Source organism: Cryptomeria japonica, chromosome 1, assembly GCF_030272615.1.
Source record: "Cryptomeria japonica chromosome 1, Sugi_1.0, whole genome shotgun sequence".
NCBI classification, from domain to species: Eukaryota; Viridiplantae; Streptophyta; class Pinopsida; order Cupressales; family Cupressaceae; genus Cryptomeria; species Cryptomeria japonica.
In genome coordinates this window covers 304,734,709-304,749,700 of record NC_081405.1, presented here as the reverse complement: position 1 = coordinate 304,749,700, position 14,992 = coordinate 304,734,709, and positions in this window count along the sequence as shown.

The window sequence follows — 14,992 nt, the reverse complement described above, 5'->3', positions numbered from 1 at the left end:
GGTCCCCCAGGACCATGGTGCCCAGCGCCCTGGTCCCTGGCCCTATTTTGGGCCCGATCTCCTATGGGACTTCGGGTCTTTTTGTTTGCAAATTGGAAAATAACATTTCCTGGTCGGCTTAAGGTTGGGAAAATCAGTCTATCAACCCTAATTGGCAAGTATATAAACTACATTTTCCTCTCTCATTTGGATAGAGGCGAAAAAGGTGGAAACGATACTCAAACATTCAAGCATTCAAGCATTCAAGCATTCAAACATTCCTTCAAGCAATTGATCATTCTAAGTCTCCAATCAAGGCTAAGTGTTGCATTCAAGACAAGGATTCAACCATTGAAGAGGAGATCACATGCTACAACATACAACATACAACAAACAACAACATCTATACCTTCGCATATAAGGATACAAACATCCTTACAACAAGGTACTAGTACTTGTTTTACATTACAGTCATTTACATTTACAGCATTTCTCATTTCTTGGTTAATTCCAAAACCGGGGTTTGACCTAAGGGCAAACCCCTAATCCCTAAACCCCCCAATCGTCTTCGCTTTTCTGTGTGCAGGTTGCAGGTACGCGGCTGAAATTGAAGATCTGGAATCCTTGTGCAGAGACGAACATATCTCCCTTCGTTTCGCAGATTTTTCGGAGGACCGTGTGCACGCCGAGCGCCATCGTCCTGTCAACTTTTGCTCAAATTTGCAGGACAGCGCCGTCTCGACATTTTACTGCTAATTCCAGGTCCGCAGCTTCATCCTATATCCCTATCTCAGTTTATAAGCGAATCTTTCTCACTTTCTATGTATTCCTAGCTTAATCATTCTATCTACATTCTTTACAAAAGAGGGTAGCCTTGCTGTCTTAACCCTTGAAACTCATATAGAATCCAATCTTGCATTGCGTGGGATTGGATCTTGTGGGTTTCAACCCCTCTTTTGAATGTAAAGTCCCTCCTAAGTGAAAACCATCAACCCTAGTGAATCTCCCTTCTCTCTCCTTGGAGTTGGGGAGGGGAGAACGACTAGGGTTCGATTTTTCCGCTTTACATTTTGGTGAACCCATCGTGAACATCCTCTCTGATTATTCATTGTTAGATCTGAAAATTTTGCTTTCCTAATTATATTTCCATGTTTGATCTTTTGCAAAATTTTAGAGGTTAATTGCATAAAAACCCTAAATTTTCTTTTTAAGTAATTAAACTTGTGAAATGTTTAATTGTTAATGCTTGTTTCAGATCTGCCCTTCTATTACAAATTATCAATTCATATTTGTGCTTTAATTTTGAAAATTAAGTGGTTAAGTGTCAAAACCCTAATTTTTGAGACCCTCTTGATTCAACCTTTGTCCGACAATTTCACTAATCAAAACACCTCCAAATCGGCTGTAACTTTGGATTCCACAATAAAATCACAATATCTTTCATCCCTGAAAATTTGGAAAAAAGTTGCGAGGACCGTGTGCACTCCGAGCGCCATCGTCCCCGACATTTTTTTTGAAATTTCGGGAGCTAGATCTTACTGTATTTTTTTGCTAAAATCCAGAATTTTGGCTGATTTCATCAATTCTAACACTTTCAAAATTACAGTCAAAGTTGGTCTAGCGATTACTTGGATTGAGGCTTCTAATCATTCAAAAATTGTTGAAAGTGAAATTCATGTCAAAATTGTGTTTCTTACTGTCCTAAATCTGAAAAGTGTGTTATCATTCATTCGAAATTTCAGTGATTTATTCAAATTCTTGCAATTTGTGACTTTTGAAATTAAGTGCTTACTTACAACAACTTTGATTTCCGCTTTCAAAATTGAATTTTGTGTGAAATTGAGTCAATTTTCAAATTTCAAAACTTGCATTGCTTTTGGTATTCCCTCTAAAATCATAAAATTCAAAATTTCAGTTTCCCTCTCTTTTTCAAAATTCAAATTTTGCATTTTTCGACAATCTTGGTAGGGTTCAATTTTGAGATTGCAACTTTAATTTGGCCTATCTACAGATCGTAAAATCACTCAATTTTTTCAGGTTAGCTGTAAAATCATCATAACTTTCATCCCTGCAAATTTCAAAAAAAGTTGCGAGGACCGTGTGCACCCCGAGCGCCACGGTCCCGGACATTTTTTCCGAAATTTCGGGAGATTGTCATGATTGTATTTAACAGCTTAAATCTAGAAGATTGGCTGATTTAACTGAAATTTGCTACCTCTAAAATTCAAAATCTTCTCTCTTTCTTGAGTGCATGAGTTTTACAACAATAAGCCCTACTTACACTATTCTCGTTAGACGAAGCCTTAGAATTAAGTCTTTCCAAGGTGTAATTACCGAGGAGATGGAACCTAATTTGAATGGCCTTTTTAACGAGGACATGGGTAATTCCTCTAATCCTCTTAATGATGAAGAAGCTCTCCATGAGGTTTCTGTAGAACAACTTACAAAATTGGATAAACAATTTGATGATTTTCGACAATGGATGTCACAAGAATACCTTGATAGTCAAGCTCTTCCTTTAATTGAGGGTCTAAAACGTATGCTTCAAAGTGATAAGAATGGAATTGATATTTTGCGTGGTATTGCACACATTGTGGATTCAAATGTGATGCCTATGAAGAGTTGTGCTGAAACTTTGGGTTATACACAACCTCCTACTCAAGACAATCATTCTATTCCTTTGATGACTTCTATTGCTAGTATACCTACTTTTACATCAAACATAATGACTACTTCAATACAAGACATTCCTCCTATGATCACTAGTCATGGGGGCAATCCCTCTTCTTCAATCAACCCTCTTCCTTCATTCAATCCGACTTCTTCATTCATTCCTTCAATAAGTGTTCTTATTATATCACCACAAATGAACATGACACAAGGGGGCAATTCGTTTTCCATTCCTCCTTGTAGTGTTCCTCCTGTCCAATCATCTCCTATGACTAACTATCATAGTGTCCCACCACCTTACTCTCTACCTTCTTTCAATAACATAACACCTCCATCACAATCTAACACGTCTAATATGAACTCTTCGACTGAAGCGACCATTAACAATCTTGCACAAACTGTCTCTTCTTTACAGCAACAAATTGCCTCTATGAATCAATCTAAGTTTAGTGTGCCCACATTTGATGTTGCGAGCCCACTTTCTCTTGACCTTGTTCGAGCTATTGCCCCTAAACATGTTGAAATTCCGCATTTGGAGCTTTATAATGGTAAGGGTGATCCTCTAACACATGTTAAGACTTTTCAAACAATATGTACTGATTTTGCTTATGACCAAAGGTTGCTTGCAAAACTGTTTACTAGAACATTAAGAGATAAAGCCCTACAATGGTATTGCTCGTTGCCTTCCTATTCTATTTCTTCTTTCGAACAACTTGCAAATGCTTTCATTCAACAATTTCAAAACAATATAAGTCCTAAAGTTACTTTGATTGATTTAATGCATTGTAAATAAGGTGTTAAAGAAAAAGTGACTGATTTCATTGGTAGATATAAGCATTTGTATGCTGAAATTTCTTTTCCAGTGCCTGACAATGATATTCAAAGAATCTTTATTTCTAATTTACAAAAAGACATTAGAGAAAAACTCCTGTTTTCTGAGTTTACTTCTTTCCAACAGTTGTGCGCAACTCTTCACAATTATCAACTGACTGTGAGTCAAATGGAACAATCACATCCTATGGCTCCGAGTGATAAGGGTGATAGTAGTCAACAACCATTTGGGAAGTTTAAACCGAACAGAGAGTCCCTTAAATTCAATGAAAACATCATCAACAACAATGTGAATGCGGCCTCAAGTGTGCCTCCTATTTCTAAGTTTTTCAAGAAAGAAAGAAAGTTTACTCCTTTGAATGAATCATTGCATAGTATTATGAATAAGTTATTGGAACAAAATGTGCTTACTCTTCCTCCTATAAGGCAAATAGATCCTGCAAAGATTAATTCACCCTATTTTGATAACAAATCTTTTTGTCAATTTCATCGTCAACCTGGGCATGATACTGAAAATTTTTTTGCTTTAAAGGGTAAAATTCAAGATTTGATTGACAATAATACTATTTCTGTTTCTGAAGTGAATGATAAAGGCAACACATTTGTAGCTCCTCCTAACCAAAATCTTCAGATTTTTACTGATCCATTACCTTCTCATACCTCTAATGCGATTGATACTACTGATTCCTCTGTCTCACCTGATGATCTTGTGTCCATGACTCCAAATGTGATTAACTTTGTGGAGTAGCAGAAAATCCCTAAAGAACTTTCCATCACCTTTGATTCTAGCGAAACTATCAGGGCACCTGATGGTCCTTTATATATAGTTGCAAAAGTCAAAAATACACCTTGTCGTGGAGTGCTTATTGATCCTTCTTGCATGGTTAATGTCATTACTGAAGAATTTCTTTTTACTTTGCAATTGAATCAAGTGATCTATGATGAAACAAATGTGGTTGTGAAATTATTTGATGCATTTTCTTCTCCTGCAATTGGTTCTATTACATTACCTATTGAGGTCCATAACAAATCCCTTGATGTGGACTTTGCTATTATTCCATCATCCGAACAATTTCGTGTGAAGCTAGGCTATCCTTGGCTATTTTCCATGAAAGCTATTGCTTCTCCTATTCACAAGTGTTTGAAATTTCCCCATAATGGTGAAGTTGTTACTGTCAATCATAGTCTCTTTAAACCAGCCGAAAGAACTTCTAGCGTTCCTCTTGATTACTTTTGGCCTAAACAATTCCAATCTCTTCCTCCGCGAAGTGATCATCTTTTCAAATCTTATCAAAAGTGGAAAAAAGATATGATCCTATCTCTAAGTGAACCTAGAACACCCAAACTTGACATTCCTATCATTCTTGAGAAGGAAGTTCTTCCTTTGAAAGATAAAACTAATGTCTTTCCTCAAGAAGATTCCCAACCCATCCCTATGGATGTGACTATGCCTATATCTAATAAACTTCCTAAAAGTAGACCTATCCCTTCTCGTCATGATGGCCTTGGTCTCCTTCCTAAACCAAATATTCCTCCCTTATATGGAGCAGTTCCTCCTCCTTCCTCTTATGGAGAGAAGAGACCTTCCTCTTCTCCTATTGTTCAACCTAAGAGACCACGACCTAAACACCCAAGTGATAAGGATGAGAACATTCCTCCTCCTCAATCTTCTCAACTTCCTACTAAGACTAGACGAAATCGTTCTGCACGTGAACGCCGACGAAAGCATCGTCTTAGAGCTCAGGCAGCTGCCTCTCAAACTTTGCAATCCCCAAAAACACCTTCAACAAGCATTATTCCATTTTCTCCTCAGCCGACGATTAAGCCGAAATCTCCTAAACATAAGATGCATGATGGTCTTGATCCTGTGCGAGTTAAAGATCCTATTTTTATAAATCTTGATGATGATATAGATGAAAATGTTACTTCTCTTGCTTCTGATAGTGAATATGAACTTGTTGATATTGATAACCATTTATCTAATGAATTTTCTAAAGCACTTATCCTAGCTCCTAGACAAGAACAACGTGGCTTGGAACATGAACATAGCCCTTGTTTGGATCTTGTGATAGCTCCATCTGCTGTGTTGAATGTTCCTCCTCTAGCGTGTTCCCTGCCTTCCCGAAACGTTGATCAGCAAGATCGGGGGGTAGATGACGTGCTAGACTAGTTCATTAGCATAGCAGATTCTCTCCTCCTCTCTTTTGTTACTTCTTCTATATGTTATTCTCATTCTTTTATTTGTTGTCCTTAGTGTTGTCTACTTGAGGACGATGCAAAGCATTGAGATCTCTTTGGTCTCTCTCATGTTGACTCAAAAGACACATGTGTTCCCTTCTTCTAGGTGACCTTCCTTGATTGGGGAATGAAGAACAATTATGCATACATACATATGATATACATGAATTATCATACAGCATACTGACCCCGAGGAAAGCGAAGTCACCTTGTGCTTTGTGTTTTGTGTCTATTATCCTTGGGCTTATCTCACACTTGGGGGCTAAATCCTTGTGATAATGTGCTCCTTTCTCATTTCTTATATGTATCACTACCTTAAAGCAATCACCCCCGGTGAGGCGTGTGCAATCGCTTTAACGTAGGGGGGCATACATCCCGTTCATATCTTTTCAAGATACTTGAAAATTTCTTGGCAAATTTAGCTTTGCCTTGAAAATTTTTGATATCTTTCTTGCATGACTCATAGTGAGGGAACCTTACTACTGACAGTCATGGTTCTCCGTCGTGATCTTCCCTTTTACTTTTTCAATCGAAGTCGTAAGATCCTTAGTCCACTGGGGGCTTGGTGTATCTTGCCTCCTTGACATGGTGAAAGTTTTTCAATGTTGTTTCCTTGTACTTTACCGGAAGTATGAGCGTACGCTTATACTCCCGCTAAAGTGGGGGCTAAATGTAGCGTCCTAAAATTGCGACACTTGCAATTTTGACTGCATTTGGGTCTTCACGATGGCGACGCAACACTGAACCTGAATGGAGACCCCGAAACTTGTCCACAACATCAAAAACTGTATTTTTTAGCACCCTGGCCTGATCCTCCTTGCACCCTGTTGTCCATGGAGGTGGGACCATGGCGCCCAGCGCCCTGGTCCTTGGCCCTATTTTGGGCCCGGTCTCTTATGGGACTTCGGGTCTTTTTGTTTGCAAATTGGAAAATAACATTTTCTGGTCGGCTTAAGGTCGGGAAAATCAGTCTATCAACCCTAATTGGCAAGTATATAAACTATATTTTCCTCTCTCATTTGGATAGAGGCAAAAAAGGTGGAAACGATACTCAAACATTCAAGCATTCAAGCATTCAAACATTCCTTCAAGCAATTGATCATTCTAAGTCTCCATTCAAGGCTAAGTGTTGCATTCAAGACAAGGATTCAACCATTGAAGAGGAGATCACATGCTACAACATACAACATACAACAAACAACAACATCTATACCTTCGCATATAAGGATACAAACATCCTTACAACAAAGGTACTAGTACTTGTTTTACATTACAGTCATTTACATTTACAGCATTTCTCATTTCTTGGTTAATTCCAAAACCGGGGTTTGACCTAAGGGCAAACCCCTAATCCCTAACCCCCCCAATCGTCTTCGCTTTTCTGTGTGTAGGTTGCAGGTACACGGCTGAAATTGAAGATCTGGAATCCTTGTGCAGAGACGAACAGATCCCCCTTCATTTCGCGGATTTTTCGGAGGACCGTGTGCACGCCGGGCGCCATCATCCTGTCAACTTTTGCTCAAATTTGCAGGACAGCGCCGTCTCGACATTTTACTGCTAATTCTAGGTCCGCAGCTTCATCCTATATCCCTATCTCAGTTTATAAGCGAATCTTTCTCACTTTCTATGTATTCCTAGCTTAATCATTCTATCTACATTCTTTACAAAAGAGGGTAGCCTTGTTGTCTTAACCCTTGAAACTCATATAGAATCCAATCTTGCATTGCGTGGGATTGGATCTTGTGGGTTTCAACCCCTCTTTTGAATGTAAAGTCCCTCCTAAGTGAAAACCATCAACCCTAGTGAATCTCCCTTCTCTCTCCTTGGAGTTGGGGAGGGGAGAACGACTAGGGTTCGATTTTTCCGCTTTACAACCTAGAATGAAAAATTGGTGTAGAGTTTGATAAAAAAAACCTACAGATTATGATCAGAAATCAAACTAGCTTTTCGACGATATCTTGTTTGTCCAATTTCGACTTCATATGACGAAGTTATGGGCAAAAAACCACACGCTGCTTTTTAAAGCTCGGAGAACTAAAATAGTGAAGGTTCACTTTAGTTGGGCACTATTATTGGTAGGTTCACTAAATTAAGAGATTTATGGATGATATCAACACTGTAGTTGTTGATGCGAGTCTGGTACGGACTTCTTTATGTAGATTTAACCCTTTCTTTCAATTAAAAAATAACCCTTTTAAAATTAAATGCAAAAAAGAACCTCTTAACAACAACAAACCCAACTAGAAATCAACCAACTTCATAACTATACATATCCTCAGCAAAGATCTTGTGCAAGTCCTAATAGTAATTAGGGGAAAGATGCTCCCAACCCTCAACTTTCCAAACATCACCATGTTTCGAGGCCCACTTAGCCAAACAATCCACAACTCTATTCCATTCACGATGAATGCGGATGAAAGACACCCTCTCCATCATAGCACTAATTTGCAAAATCTGGTGCACAATCCCTGCCAGCTACCAATTAATCCCACTCACCTTTTGCTCAATCAATAGATTAACAATAATCTGTGAACTTGATTCACAAATAACCTTACGCCATCCCAGCTCATATGCACACTCTAGGGCATAGAAAATTGTGAGTCTCTCCACAAAATTATTAGACTGCTACCCTTTATGAGCTGAAAAGAAGAAAACCACATCCCCCATACAATCCCTACCAACACGTCCAATCCTAGTAGGACCCAGATTACCCCGAGAGGAGTCATTGGTGTTAATCTCAATGGAATCATCCTGAGGGGGCAACCATCTTCCCACCCTTTGAACCTTCTTCTTAGCACATCTACCTCTCCTAACACAAGCTGAGACAAGAGACATCTCTTGCAAACCCAACCTACTCACAATATCAACATCTCCTCTATCCAGAAGAAAAATTCACCTCACATTTAGCTTCCACCGTCTCCTGGATCATGCCATTGATTCTATTCCATACTTGTTGAACTAATAGTCTAACATCCCTAAAGATCCTCCTATTCCTCTCTAGCCAGATCTGACAAAGTATGAAGATGGGCCCAATGTGCCAAACAGTCTGGAGAAAAGAGGAAAAAATAGGAGGCCTGCCCAAACTGCTCCAAAACTCCACCAAAGAATCTGCATGAACACAAGGGTGCTTCCACACCCCCCGCCAGTAATGCCAGAGCAACAATGAGAAAGGGCATCTGAAGAACAGGTGAGAGGAATTCTCCTCCCCATTACCACACAAAACATAGATGGAAGGCTCGTGGAACCCACGCTTGCAAATATTGTCCCAGGTTAGACATCTATTCGAAGCCAAAGTCCGAGCATAATACTTACACTTTTGCCAAGAGAAATTATTTCAAAAATATTTCCACCAGTGCACCTCCCTCCCCTCCAAGCGATGAAACAATAGCTCTTGGTACCCACTAGCAACAATAAAAACACACTTAGGATTCGAGGACCAAGCAAGTCTATCTCTGTCCTTAAGGGAACTACAGTGTCTACTAGCCAAAATGCCATGAAGCTCAACGCAGTCTTCCTCCATATCAACAATCGGCCATTCATTAGGAACCTTTCACCGCACCATCTCTAGTTGCCCGCACCTATAAACAGACTTAAAGTTGCTCGCTCTAGACCATCCTACCTCCAGGAACCTCTGGCAAAGATTCACTAAATTAGGAAAGTGATCAATAATGGGGGGATAGCCATCCCAAGAATCAAACCAAAAAAGAATCTCTTTCCCCCTCTTACAGATCCAAAAAATACCTTATTTTATCAATGTAGCCCCTTTCTTGAGAGTACTCCAAATCATAGAGCCTTTTCCCGCAACCAGATATCTTGGGATTTCCTCCTTCGGGATCCTCTGCATATACTTGAAAGACAAAGTCCTAGCCCAATCTTGATCATGTTCAACACACCACCTCCAATACAATTTAGCCGCCAAAGCCTCACCAAATAAAGAAGATTCCCTTAATCCAAGCCCACCCAACTGCTTCGGGCAGCACACCAAGTCCCATTTGACAAGACTCCATTTATAGGAGGACAGGTTGCCTACCCATAAGAATTGCATTGCCAAAGAATCCAATTCCTTCATAAACCACTTTGGGGCCACTTGGAGCATACACCTATAAATCAGAAGATCATGGACCACCAACTGGATCAGTTGAACCCACCTAGCAAAGGATAACCATCTACGAGTCCAATGTTCAACCTTCATGCGAAATTTGTCCAGAATGCCCTACCAAGAGTCCCTAGGAGGATTACTAGCAGAGATAGGAATGCCCAAGTAAGTCAAGGGAAGAGAACCAACCTGGAATCTCAAGATATGAGCAACCCTCAACTGAATAGTTCCAGGTGTTTTGAATAAGATAATGGAAGATGTATCCTCATTGATTAACTGGCCCAAAGCAACAAGATAGACATCCAAGATTTTACACGGATTTATAGCTTCTATGATCCTAGCCAGTCCCATCAGGGTCGTATCATCCACAAACTACAAATGGAACTGAGGAGGTATGTCATTACCCCAACTCTAACCATGAATAATACCCAATCCCACATTATACTTAATCAATCTCCCCAGACCCTCAGCCAGAAGAATGAATAAATACAGGGAAAGAGGGTCCCCCTAACGAAGACCCCTAGCCGCACCAAACAACTCAGTATGATCTCCATTAGTTAACATAAAGAATGAGGTAGATGAAACACAGCTCATAACCCATTGGATCCAGTCATCAACAAAACCAAAGGCCAAATCTTCTGGAGAAAGGACCATCGAACTCTATCATAAGCCTTTGCCATGTCCATCTTGATAAACATAGCTTTTCCCTTGGAAGCTACCATAGAATGAATGGTCTCAGTAGCGATGACCACTCCATCCAAGATTTGACGACCCTACACAAACCCACTCTGCTATTCAGAAATGACCCTCCCAAGCCAATTATTCAACCTTTCTGCTATCAACTTATAAATAATCTTATAAATCACATTACAAAGAGAAATAGAACGAAACTGGCCTAATTGGTCAGCCCCATCACACTTGGGAATGAGCGCAATGAAAGTCACATTCAAAGCCTAAACATCTACTTACTCCTCTGGGACTCTTGGACCACCTCCATTAAGTCCAATTTGACAATATCCCAGAATTATTGATAGAACTCAATCGGAAACCCATCTAGTCCAAGAGCCTTCCCCTTCTTCATGTGAAAAACAATCCTCTCAAGTTCGTCCAACAAAATAGGTCCCATAAGATACTCATTCATCTCCCTAGTAACTAGAGAAGGAATATAAGCAAGAACCTAATTTTCCTCTTCCAATTCCCCTTGAGAATCCTCACTAAAAAGGGATTGGAAATACTGCATAGACTCCCTATAAATCTCCTACAAGGATAAACACTGCTCACCTCTATCATTAATCAGAGCAAGGATGGAATTGCCATGTCTTCTTGCTTTCAGTAAATTGAAAAAGAACGCACTATTCTTATCCCTCGCTTGAAGCCAATCAATACGATCTCTCTGTTTCTAGTAGATTTCCTCTCCAAGCTCTCACTCCTCTAAATCCTTGACTGCCCTGTCTTCCTCCCTAAGCAAGATTTATGATAATCCATGCTCTCTAATCTCACTAGTAATGCCATTCAACTCTAATTGAGCAGGTGTCTTAGTATGAAAAATATTACCGAAACACTGACAATTCCACCATTTAAGTTGAAACTTAACAAATTGCACTTGGCAAAAGTGTACATGGCAGTGCCAAAGGTTGGCCTCCCTTTCTTCCACCACTCTGCAACATGAACCTGCAAAGAAGAATCTCGCAAACACATAAGCTGTAATTTGAATGAAGGAGTGCGAGTGACCCGAGCTGAAGAGGACACCAATTTGATGGGCCAGTGGTCTGAACCTTTCCAATCTAAAATCTCGAAGCATGTAGACTGATGCCTCCCTAAATGGACAAGGTTAGCAAGTGATAAATAACACAAAAAGACACAAAATCGTTAGTGTTAGTAAATCAAAAACTAATCTAAAAAGGCATACCAAGAGAGACACTAAAAACATGTAAGCATATTTAACTATCAAAGCAAACATGATGAGGCATCTCCAAATACCTCCTAACATGCTCTTAGTTTCTTTCTCCCTTGTTCCTCTCCTCTTCAAGTTCCAAAATAGTGTAGCTCTCAACAGTTTTTTGCACTATGGATGCTTATGGAGGATTGAGATTGTAGTATAGCTCTAAATGTGAAATGAAAAGTTAATATTATGCTATTGAAGCTAAAATAATATATTTTAACCAAAATAACAAGATATTAGATTGCCTATGCTAAAATGCTCTTTTAAAATGCCTATAGCCTAAATGCATACAAGTTTTCAGGATCTGGATTATGAAGAAATGGGCTCTATTTATAGAAAAAATGGAGCAATGGATGGTTGAGATTGAGCAATCTCAACAAGGGTCAGGATTGAATGATTTCAAATCCATGTGAGGGTTTTCAACCTAATCCTAGGATGACAAGTGTCAATGTGAGATAGGTTGAGAGGGGAGGGAATAAGCATTAAATGCCTGATATGACCTTGGGATTTTAGAGTCAAGGTTGGTTGAATGAATAAAATCTTTATTCAAAGAATAAAGCTTTTATCCAATGGATAAACTCTTGTGCAAATGTGAAATGGATGAATATGGTCAAAACAATAAATGTTTGGGGGGACAAGTTTGAAATAACCATAAATGGTTATGTAAGAGCCATAAATGGTCATGTAAGAGCCATTAGTGGTCTTGGAAGACTTTGGGGGTTAATTTGTTGAACACACAAAGCATTAAATGTTTTTCAAAGACTTTGGAATCTTTGAGAAGTGACTCCATTTTGCTTAGAAATGTGACAATAATTTTGGAGATGGATTAGGCTAATTAGGAAGGGGTTAGAAGGATCTAGAAGGGGATTAGATTTTGCAAGTGGATTTGGTGGGTGAGGAAAAATAGGATTTTATTAAAATAAAAATTCATTTATTTCAATAAATGTGTGTAAGTTGCATTTGTAGGAAAATGCAAGTGGGGTGGGGATAATGATTTAAATAAATGTTTTATTTAATTTATTTAAAAGAGAAATAGGAGGATTTCATTAAATAAATAGATTTTATTTATTTAATTGATTTGAATTTGATTTAATGAATTAATTAAAATAAATTGAATAATTTATATAATTAATAGAAAAATGTTTGGGGATGAATTAATTAAATATTAATTTAATTAATTGATGGCTAGTGGATTTTTAATAAAATAAATACGAAATATTCATTTAATTAAACTGGACAGATTTGTGTGACTATATTTGCCCCTCTTTGAGACGGTGCGGTTTATCGCGTCGTTTCAAAGAAAGAAAAATTGGTGTGAAGAAATGCCCCATAAAATGTAAATTTAATGGGTGGTATGCCCCCTCGAGAGATGGACCGAAAAATTTTGAAAAATCGGGCGATCTCTCGAAAAAGAATGAAAATTGGCAGGGTGGTAGAAGAGAAGAAGTTAGCCATACGGGTGAAAAATAGAAGAAAACGGGGGAAACATGGAGAAAGGGGGGGCCCGGGAAGTTCACGGGGACCACGGCGGTGAGCGGGGAGAATTTACGGTGACCACGAAGGGTATAAATAGGGGGAAAGGAGTGAAAACAGGATCATTTGTGACCGCGACCAGTTGAAAACGAGAACTCTGATAGTGACATTTGGAGGAGCGAGTAGCAGCTAGAATGCCGATTCCGATCACTGAGCACAGATTCGAGCGAGTCCGACGGTTCCAACGCCCAGAGGACTACGGACCAGCGGTACGTAAATTTGAAAACTTAATTTTTGTGCATTTTTGATAAGTTTTTAGCTGAGTCTAAGTCAAGTCGGAGCAAGAGCACTGGAACTTTGGTTTTTGGTGCTTTTGCTCCATAAACTAGCGCTATTGTACCGCAATGGCGCTATTGTGCCCTTGTTTGAGCGCTTTTGCCCTGAATTAGCGCTATTGTGTACAAGTTGTAGCGCTATTGATTAAGTAGCGCTATTGCTGGGTTAATTGAGCGCTATTGAGTTAAAATAACGCTATTGTATAATGGTTTTAGCGCTTTTGAAGTTGTAGCGCTATAGTATAGCTTATTGAGCGCTTTTGTTAGAGTTGTAGCGCTATTGTTGAAAACTAGCACTTTTGCTTGAGGATAAAAAGATGCCCCAGTTTGGATGAAGAAAATCTCCCGATGCCTAATGATGGATGGTTGGCGATGTGAAGTGGGAGTTGTTTTGAACCATAACAGCCTAAGGAGACTTAGGTCATTTGTTAAGATAAATGTCTGTTGAAGTCTAGGTGGCCATGATTGTTTACCTGTTGAGACCTGAAGATACTTGATCAAAGTATCTGTTGATAGTCTAGGTTTAAACTTAAGAAAGTTTGAAAACAAAACAACTGATGGTGATTGATGAATGTCTATGTGCAGGAGGATCTGTGCGTGTTGCAGTTACGCGAGCGCCATCCTGCGACACAGGGGTTGTGGGACCGATTGACCCAGGCGAAGATTGATTGTATTGCAGCGACTGGTCTTTATGAGGTGATGCATATGCCCGTGATTCGTATGAATCATAGATTGATCACAGCACTGGTAGAGCGGTGGCACAGTGAGACGTGCACCTTTCATTTAGCACAGGGGGAGATGACTGTGACTTTGGAGGATGTGTGGCGCATCCTACGGATTCCGATTCGAGGAGAGCTGGATACATACGATAGATCCTGGGGGACTGTGGTCGTGCAGCGGACTTTTGATGAGGATGTGTTCATTGATGATGGCTCGATTGCGTGGGAGGATATAGCGGCACTGTATGAGCCACTTCCAGCAGTTTTGTCAAGGATCGTGGGAGGACTGCTGTGTCCAGACAGGCGGTCACATGGGTTGGCGGTGGGATGGGAATAGGTTATCGAGATGATGATGACCGAGGGGACCCGATTTGCATGGGGGTCGTGCGTGTTGGCGCACATGTATCAGGAGCTTCATGAGGTAGTATACCGGGGGAGGGGTTCCTTAGCAGTGGGCATGATGCTGCTGCATATTTGGGTGTGGGAGCACCTACCAGTGACTCGATCAGTGAGTCTTAGATTCTGGGCAGTGGACCAGTCGTACATGTTTATGTACAGTGGTATGATGAGTCAGCCCCACTTGGGGAAGTTAGAGTGGTGGCGGCGTGCATTGGATGACCTAGATGCAGTGATATGGCGGCCATACTTGGAGTGTGAGCCATGGGATGATGACGCAGAGGCACTGCCTTATGTTTTCATGACCTGATTC